Source organism: Falco rusticolus, chromosome 1 (genome assembly GCF_015220075.1).
Source record: "Falco rusticolus isolate bFalRus1 chromosome 1, bFalRus1.pri, whole genome shotgun sequence".
Lineage (NCBI taxonomy): Eukaryota > Metazoa > Chordata > Aves > Falconiformes > Falconidae > Falco > Falco rusticolus.
In genome coordinates, this window is record NC_051187.1 from 26,710,081 (window position 1) to 26,717,828 (window position 7,748).

Here is a 7,748-nt window from a genome sequence, read left to right on the forward strand (position 1 = left end):
AGCTTTGGAGGAGCCCCAGGAGGTGTGGGGAAGTCCTGGAAGGTGCTGGGATGAAGCTTGCCCCTGATCCCACCAGGGACCTCCATGCCTCCTCTGCCCTGTCACAGTTCCCATCCCTGATGTCTCTAACCCCAAGTCAGCTCATGCAGGAACTTGTGGGCTCCCTTCCCACCATCATCTCTGCCTTGGTGTCACCAGGCCTCACCTTGACCCCTCTGCTGTCTTTGGCACAGTCTCCCTGTCACAAGGCCTCAGCCCTTCTTGTTCCCTCAGCTCTCGGCTCCGAGAGCTGGACACTTTCACCCTGCATAGTGTTTGACTTTTCTTCTTTCCCAGCTTGGACCAGACCAGTATCTCTTTGGTCACTGGCCTGCAACACTGGGCCTCCCATGTCTCTCCTCATCCCTCCATGGTGCTCTCCTTTTCCATCTTTCCCCTGATTTTGGTGCCTGGTTCCCCCATCCTCCTTGGCTCCCTATATCTCTCCTGCATCAATGATCTCTTTGCTGCTGCAGACACCCCAACTGGCAGTGCTGGCTGGGTCCCCCTCGCTGCAGGTCATGCCAGTTGGCTGCCAGCTGCAAGCCCTGCTCCAGCTCCCCTTGCCTTGGTCCAGCCACCTTAGCCCACCCCTGGTCCCCTCTGCCTTCTCCTCCTGTCCCCACACCAGCATCACTGTGGAAACCCCCCCAACACAGCTGTCCCACAAAACCACGACCTCTGCCCTCAATTCTCTATGTTCCTCACCATGTTATTTTGTTAGAACCATTAAACCTCGCAGTCACATTTCCAGTTTCCTGGGCGGAGCTGGACCAGCTGTGGGCAACCACCCTGCACAGCAGTGGGTGCTTTCCCAAGAGGAAAAATAAGGGGGAAACCTTCCTCAGGGGAACTGCAGGTCCCTGGGCAGCCCAGGGAGGATGGGAGAGGAACCGAGCCACCAGTCTACCACATATGTAGCCAGCTGAAGCCCTGCTGTAAAGCACATTTTTAGCTTTTTGGAGGATTTCTGTCCTTTCTCAGCAAGGAGATCACAAAATGCCAGATCTCAGGATTGCAGAGTTTTTAATCACACATGTGGTGCCTCTTTGGGAGTCAGGCAAGAATGCTGGAGATTACTGCTGAATCAAGTCCTCCCCTTGACAAGCATTTTGGCATGGGGAATTTATCTTAAGGTCACCCCACAGCTGAGACGGTCCCTCCCAGCCTCCAGGTCACCTCAAAACAAGACAGGCTAGTGTCCTGCAGCCTCTCTGAGGAGTTACAGTTCCCTGCCAGGGGACTTTTGGGGAAAGGTGTTGTCCCCAGGGCACTGCTTCTGCAGATCCACATCCCTGTGGCCATTAGCAAATGCATCACTTGCTTTGCGGGTTTTTTAATCCCCATCTCCTGGAGTCATGTGCCTGGGGGAGACTCAGATTTTACTTGGCTGAGAGGAAAACTTTAAGCTCTTCTGGATGCATAGAAAAGCTGGAGGCATAAACCTTATGGCTGAAAAAGCAGAACAAAAAACCATACCCAGTATATGCTTTTTTTTTTTTTTTTTTAATAATTCTTAATTTGAAGCTCTGCTCTTGATTGTTGGGCTCTGACTCGTGCTTGGGATTATCAGGGCTCTGGGAGCCATCGACTGGCATTTGCAGGGTGCATTGGGAGGGGATGGAGGCAGCCCAGCCCTGCCTGCTATATATTTCCCCTCAACACCACAAGGACCTGGCTGTGAGATAATAGAGCTCCACCGCCTTTTCCTTAGGGCCCCTCTGTGCTACAGACACAAACTGGAGCACAGGCAGTGTCTAAAGTTCATGTTCTGGCTGAGTGTTACCAGCTACATCTCTGTGCTCAGTTGCCCACAACTCACTTCAGTTTTCCCCTTCTGGGTTGATATTTTCCAGCCTCGGTCTCTGCATAAAGGCAATTTGAAAGTCTCTTTGAACATGCTTTGGCCATTTCAGAATATGCAGGCAGTGAAAAGAAATATCTCCATAATAAACATACCCTTTTTTTTGCTTTTGAGAATACAAAACAATCTTCCAATTTTTAAGCGGCTCTACTGCTGAAACTGCTGGGGGTCGGAGCTGACATCTGGCAAGGAATCAGTCCTGACTGAGAACGACTGTGGTGCGTTCCAGTAAACACTGTGTTTCAGTTGCTGAAAGCTATATCCACCCAGGCACAGCACGTTTTGCAGTGATGGTACCTTTTAATCAACACTTGGAAAGCTCACAAGCAGTCCAGAGAAGGATGAAAACAGCCACTTGAAAGGTCTGACTGAAGGTCTGCAGCAGTAGGGATGGAGGCAGGCAGGCAGAAGTCTCACGTCTGAGCTGGGAGCCGGGCTACACCACGGCCTGGAGTTACCTATTGGCAGCAGATGTTCCAATGTCCTTGAGAAGGACAATGTGAATGAGATGTATGGATCCAGGACCACTAAATCCCTCCTTGGCCAGCATTGGATTATAACGGTTCAATGATACATCACTGAAGGCTTCCCAGAACTACATAATTACAAAAGAGAATTTGATATAAATCATGGAAGGATTTAGGTTGGAAGGGATGTCTGGAGGTCTCCAGCCCAGCCCCTGAGCAAGTTAACACTCCAAAGCTGGGTCAGGCTGCTCAGGGCCTTGTCCAGGCATGTTTTGAACATGTCCAAGGATGGAGATCCCACCACCACTGTCCCAGGGCTGCACCACTCACAACACAATCCGAACCTCACAGGTGCTGCACATCCACTTCTCCACACAAGAAGAGCTGTTTACCCACAGAGGAAATGAAGAGGAGAGGATGAGAAAGGGAGGCAAAGCCCTCAGAGAAGGCACCGTTACAAACATCACCTGGTTTTTCATGGATGACAGAAAACAGGAACATGGGTTACACGTCTAGACTAGGGGCTGGGGATGGTGTCTCCCCTTCTCTCCTCAATGGGACTCTGATGACAAACATTGTGTTGGCAAAACCTCTTCCTATAACAACTGTGGGAAGTGACTGCCAGAGAAAGAAAAGCTAGTAGAAAATTAAGATTGGGAGGGGTACAGCTGGACTCACACAAGCCTCATTAGTAACTCAATCAAACCCAACAGTGTTATGTACAGCAGGACATGCCAGCGGTTGGCTGTTAGCAGGGAGAGGCTGCCTAAGCCCCTGTGGTCCCCAGACAGCCCCTGCAGTGCTGGCAATGCCTCTTGTGCTTTGGGAAACACCCCAGCACAGAGGGTACACAGGGATAGCTGAGAAGATCCTACCTGTAATGCTGAAACAGGTCTCTGCAGTGGCTTCCAGCCTTGTACTGGGGATGGGATGGCTTCCTTGGCTGCACTGGGCAGGTGCCAGGTGGATGCCCTGTGGTGGTGTGGTGTGGGCTGCATGAGGGGTAGTTGAATTTTCCCCCCCCAGAGAACATGCAGGGCTGATGCAATGGGGTGCACAGGGGAGGGAGAGATGGAGACCCCATCCCCAAAACATGCTTGGAGTATCCAGTGGTCCTCAAAAGGGGTGTCAATGTCTTAACAGCCATCCATCTGACCTGGTCTCAAGACCAAAGCTGTGACTCTTGGATGGCTGATGCAAGTGGGGGGATGATGTTCCCCTGCTCCAGAGCCCCCACCATGCACCAACCCAAGCACATGCTCCACCCTGGCCTCCCATGGGTGCCCTCCTGCCTGGCTGCCCCCAGCGTGCTCACTGATGGGCAGAGTGTATCCAGGTTTCTGGCCACAAAACACTGGAGCTACAGCCGCAAGCACATGCTGGGGTGTTGGCTGGTCACATCCCTACTGCCCACCACTGGGACCTGGCTGCAAATGTCAGAGCTGGTTCAGGAGAGAGCCATGGAGATAACTGTGGGCTGGTGAAAATACCTCTGAATGTGGGACTTGACAAGCCTGTAGGTTTCGCCTGCCAAAAATAAGACTGAGCAGAGACTTGTCTTGATTCCCAGGTACTACAGATCCCTGTCTGTGCCTCATAACCTGCCTCCCCCTCCTGCCCTGATCCCTGGGAGGCATTTCTCTGGGATGCTGTAGCAGGCAGATTTACAGAGATCTCCAGAAGGCAGCCTCTTTAGTTTGAAGCTTTCTTTCTGCAGTATCTACAGGAGTGATAATCTGTTAGTTAACAATTAACAGCTGGTGAACCAAGGCAGGAAAACATAAGGATGCTCAGCCATGGGAAGAGGCAGCTTCCCTGTCCCCTGGTGCTTTAGATGAAGACTTCACTGCCTTTCTGAAGACACAGTGTGGCCAAACAGGAGGCACTTGCTCAGCAGAGGGGTGGGCAGGTGAAATGAAAATTTTGGCCCACATGATGCCAGTCAGGTCATCAGTGTCAGTGTCTGTGCATAGCAGCAGTGAGGACCTGCAGTGGCTCAGCTGCATCCCCAACCTCTCCCTGTCCCTCATCCCCTGCAGCTGCATCTCTCCCAGCACCAGCTGCCACGGCTGCTTCCTTGCAGAAATGCAGCTGCTGGACAAGAGTGTGATGTGTCCTGCTCACAGCCATCCACTTTGGGGAGAGCAATCCTCTCTTTTCCAGCTCACCAGGATATCTGCATCCAAATGCAGAGCACAGGGCCCCTTCTCCATGATCACTCTCATGCCATGTCTCCCTTCCACCTCTTCCCCCAAGAGCTGATGCAAGGCAGGGCTTCCCATGGGTGCTGCCCTGGTCATTGCAGGATATCTCCAGCAGCTATCTTGTGTCTATATCAGGAAAATTTCTTCCCCAAGGGGGTGGTGCAGGCCCATGACAGGTCCCCGGAGAGCTGGGGTATCCCCATCCTTGGAGGATTTGCAGCTGAGACTGAAGACTGCTGCTGGGAGCCAGCACTGGGGCTGGACACCTCAGAGGGCCTCTTCCACTGGTGTTTCTGTGATCTGCCCCTCACACATACCTTTCCTTTGAGCGCATCCCGTGGGCTCCCGCACAGGCACCATAAAGCCCCGTCACACCCCGTTAGTGAGTGCTGTTTCCTATGACAACGCTGTCAACAGCACGTGGAGCAGGATTGGGGTCCCAGCGCAGGCAGGTGCGGGGCTCCTCTGTAGCTATGGCAAAGGGGTGTTTACTTCTGTGTTTTGCCTGTCAGTGTTACCCCTGGGACAGCTCTCTGTGTGTGCAACAGGAGGGTAAGGCTCTTTGGCATCTCCCCCAACAACCATGTCAGCATTTAGGGGAACCATGTGTGATGTACACCTGACACTCACAGCGATGGGACCTGCACCAGGGACCGGCTGCAGCAAGCATCCTCCCCAGGGCTGCCACAGCTCCCAGCAGAACCCCCCAGCCCTTCACCTGCCTCCATGCTGGTACAGGCAGGCCCTGGATGTGGTCTCAGGTACTCTTGCTCCAGTCGTTGCATTGGCTTTTCTCACCCAGATATTGCACTACGCAGCAGACCCCTTTTTTCCATGTGGGCCCCCCCCGGAAGAAACATTTTCTGCCTTCCTCCTTTCTCGTCAGACCATACCCATATCCATGCCTTCCTGGCGTGTGCCAAATTACACAGCTTTTCCCTGACACTTTGAAAACTTTGGGGAATACTCCCAACCATTCCCTGTGGGCAGCTTGTGAAGCGCTCAGCTCTGCCCTGGCCAAATCACAAAGGGCTTGGATCCTGTTCCCTGGTGCGAGTGCCAGGGGCGGGGAGATCTTGCCTCACATCTATTCTTTCTAGGTACAAATCACGCTTTCAAAAATCAGAGCTGTTTCACTGGCAAGGGATGGAAGCTGCTAGAGACAGCCAGCTGCCCCAGTTATGATTCCTAGCAAGGCCATTTTCCCAGCCCTGCTCTCTGCATGTTTTGCAGACACACACATTGACAATGTGCTGCCCAAAGCCCTGGCCAGCCCTGACCAGGAATCTGCATCCCATGGGCCACATTGCAGCCCTGAGGCCACTGGAACCACTGCAAAGCTGCTCATTCCCGCATCCATCCACTTCTGTGTCACTCCTCTGGAGTAGACAGCTAGTGTTTAACGACTGCGTGTGTTTTCGCTCAACCATTATGTCATTCGGCAATGCCAGCTTGGCAGATGGTGCTCACCTCTTCTCCGCGTTGTGGGGTGCTCTGTGTCCACCAGCCCTCAACCTTTCGCAAGGATGCAGATGAACAGAAAATCATCATCCATGCAAAGCCCCCTGAATGGCCAGTGACTCATGCACGGTCGTCCATCCCCACCCCCCCGAATGGCCAGTGACTCATGCACGGTCGCCGCCCGCCCCCCCCCCCCCCCCGTGTCCCCGTCCCATCCCGTCTCCCCCCCCCTCCTCGCCCTCGCCCCCCCCCCCCCCCCCCCCCCCCGTTCCCCCAGATCTCCTTGACGTGTTCCAATGCTGGGTGTGGAGGGCAAAATGCTCAGTAATTTCCACCCCCTGGATTTCCTGCAGCCACAGCCATCAGCTCTTTCTCTAAAATAAAGTGGGAACTGAGATAAGCCAGACAGCCGGGCTCCAGAGGGGCCGTCCAGTGCATGGATTTAGCTCACACTTCTTTAAGTGGGCGTCCAGGTTTGGGGCTTCGTACCTCTCACAGGCGGAGAGGAACTGGGTGGATTTGCTGATAATTTGCTGCCAATTTCCACAGCCACGGAAGGAGCATGGGGAATGGGGGGGGGGGCTGCTCACGGGGGCCCCGTGGGAAGGGGGTGCAGACAGGGCATTTCCTTGCACGTGCTCTCACTCCCTGGGAAGTGGATTGGGGCTCACGGGGGGGTCAGGTACTGGGATGAGCAGCATCTCAGCACCTGGCAAAGAGAGGAAGACCCTGTGTTGGACCTGCAGCGACAGCATCCCACGCTTGAGTGTGGCCAGTGCTGCAGGCTGTAGGGAGAGGGGGATTTTGCGCTCCTTGCTTTTCATCCCTTCTCCAAATTTAACTCGCTGCCTGCCCCGGCTGCTCCCCGACACTTGCCCAGAGACACCCCGTGAGAAGGCTGGGCGAGGTGGCCAGCACGGACACTCAGTGCCTAGGTTCGCAGGAGCATCTCAGAGCTGGTGGGGGGGTCGGAGCCCGGGTGGCCGCGAATGAACCGGGGCTGGAGAGAGGGGGGCGCAGCCCAACTCAGCGGCAAGAGCCGCCCCGTGGCACCGGGATCTGGAGGTGGCTGGGGGGACGCGGTGGCCACCACTTGCCACGGCCAGGCTGGGCGCGGCGTGTCCCCAGGCTACCCCGGGGCCAGGGTACCGCTCCGGGGCTGCGAGGTGCCCCGGTTCCCGCTGCTGCCGGCGGCCGGACACCCCGCGCCCGCCACCTAACGGCCACCGCCGGTGGTGCCCCGCCGCAGCTGGGCACCGGCACCGGGCCCGGGCCCCCCACCCCGCACCCCGCGCCTGGGGGCGGCTCCTCGCACGACACCCCCCGGACCCTCCATCCCTTCACCCAGCCGGCTCTCGCCTCTGCCCGGTGCCACCCGGGATGCCAGCCCCCCCGTGCCAGCCTGGGCACCGACCCCCTCCCCGCTGCCAGGCGGGGGGTGGGGGGTGGGAGCGGCCCATTGGCGGGGGCGCAGCCCGCCCCTGCACCCGCCGCAGCCCGCCTTGGCAGCTCCCCTGCTCCCGGCTGCTTTGGCAGGGGCGCGCCCGGATTGGAAAGAGCAGCAAAGGAGAGAAATTAAAAAAAAAAAAAAAAGCGGGGGATTGGGGGTGGGAAGGGGAAAAAAAAAATAACCACTGAGCCAGCCCAATCGGCTGGAGAGGCTTGTGTGTGCTTGCCCTTTCCTCATGACGTAGTGTCCTGAGCCTCTCTCCC